Below are 2,468 nucleotides of genomic sequence, written 5' to 3' on the forward strand. Positions count from 1 at the left end.
GAACCTAACAGAGGCTTGTTCGTGTCCGTTCATTTAACTTAACCGAAAAAATGAACGAACACGAAAGGTAAACCAACAGAATTTTTTGTGTTCATATTCGTTCATTAAGAAAATGTATTTGTTCGTGTTCGTTTATGTTCGTTCATTAAGATGTTAAACGAACAAACATATATAAACGTAAAACGAATATACTAAAAGCAACCACCATTACTCATCATTTCATTCCTATGAAATAACATAACGAAATAAAAAACCAAATAAATCGGAGAGAGAAAAAAAGAATTTTAAAATTTTAATTAAATTAACAATTTCAAATATAAATGTCATCATATATGAATATATATATATATATATATATACACACACACACACACACATACATACATATTATGAAAAGATACGACTGTTATTAAGGACAAATCTTTAAAAGCATCTGTATTGGAATTACGTTTTAAAAGATACGACTGTTATTTGACAATGAACGATGAAAAGTGTTTTAAAATGTGATTGTTTTGTATTTATTTTGCAATCGAAAAATCGACAATATTTATTTCGAAATCGACATAAGAGAAAGAGAATGTAATTGAAAGAGAAGGGAGAGAGGCATCTCCTTTTGGACCAAATTCCACTTAGCAAACATCTTTTTATCACAAATATGAGCAAGTGCTTTTTCCATACGTAATCAAATTATGGTATTTGTCCCTTCTTCAAACTTTAATCGTTGCTCATTTATTCATACATTTTTGGAAAGTTTAACTGGACTTCTTGAATTAAGAACATGTCTTGAAACACATTTTAGATGTCCTTAAAATAGATTATATGTCTGTTTTGATAGAAACCGAACCAACAGACCCTCTAGTAGATGCATCCCATGTGTTGGGATGCTAGTAAAGTTCATAAGCAAAGCACCCTTTCGATGTTTTCTAGAGTTGAAATACATTCTCTCTGGACTTGACCCCTATGTTAGCCAACCTCCACGTCTTTGTAGGGCCTTTTGTACCTCAACTCTTTTTCCAATTTAGTTTTGTTAGGATTCTTGTAATAACCATACAACTCAGGATTGACAATTCATAACCTTGCCTTAAACCGGCAAGAAATTGAGTCTATAATACGACATGATCTCAAGAGTTGCAACAGAAATAAGGTGTACTGCTGAGATTTATTACAATACTATAAGAAGTTCTAAACTGCTATCTTGCTAGAAGTAGACGCCCATCCCTTCAAGTCCTCTAGCTCACACCTTTCCCTTGCCTCTGTTAGAAATTTCGACATGATACTTACCTAAAGAGGGTTTTCAGTTTCAAAAAGACGAGGGTTAGACCTAAGGTCTAGTAAATTCCCTCGAGCAACAATATTCACACAATAGACAGTTTTATAAATCATGAGTATTATTAACCATGCATGCTCACTGAAATATTAAATCGCACACACATGTTGCAACAGTTGCACACTTAAAAGTCATGCACACCTGTGACCAATCAATCAGGCTCACACATGCCCTTATAGTAAGCAACATAAAACAAATTCATGTGATAAGGTCGGGTACACACCTTATGTATATTACGCATTCCCACGCACACATTTTCATATAAGGGACTATGCTTTAAATCCAAGTTTTAGCAATAACATTCCAACATGAATAATGAATTATTAAACACTTTTCACTTGAAACTAGTTAATAACACACTCTAGGCTAAGTTCACACCAACCGAACGCCTGAACTGAGTCATCCGAACGATAAGTTAATACCTCAATTTTAGTCTAAAATGAATCACTAACAATTCCCCTAAGGAAAGGACTCTAACCACATCCCTAAATCTTCTCTTTGCCCCCTTTTCCACTCTTTCACAATCTCCAAATCGCACCAAAATACACACACACACACACACACACACACTTTTAGTCGATAACTTCCAAATGAGAAGAAAGATGTAGACTCTCCTCTTTATTTTCCCACTTTACTATATTAGCCTCAAGGTTAAAGTTCCACATCACCCTCCAGTTACATTTAAATTTCTGAAACGAAACTTGGGTTATTACAATTCTTGATGGTGTTTAAGATAATTACATTTGTATATTAGATTACGATTGATTAGGAATACGATGCCCTTTTGTTATGCATCTCAATTGTTCATGTGCACGATTTCTTTGGTGCAAAACTTTGTGTTTTCATCATGTTTACTGTTTCATATATGATTGTTATTGAGTTTACCAACTATAAAACGTCTAATGTGACAATTACAAGATTATGAGCATGAAACTGTAACATGAGCAAGACAATCTTAATATTGTAAAGACATTTCTATACCTACGTCAAAAAGATAAAAGAATTACTGAGGTTGAGTGGCAAATATGTCATCACCCTTCTAATTAATTTTGTATTTGAGATAAGTAACTTAAGATATCACTATGATTAAAAAATGGGTACTTGACTCAAATGACCATTTCACACATCCTAATTAGTCTTC

This window comes from Cynara cardunculus (genome assembly GCF_001531365.2).
Source record: "Cynara cardunculus var. scolymus isolate 2C chromosome LG 5, CcrdV1, whole genome shotgun sequence".
Taxonomy (NCBI): domain Eukaryota; kingdom Viridiplantae; phylum Streptophyta; class Magnoliopsida; order Asterales; family Asteraceae; genus Cynara; species Cynara cardunculus.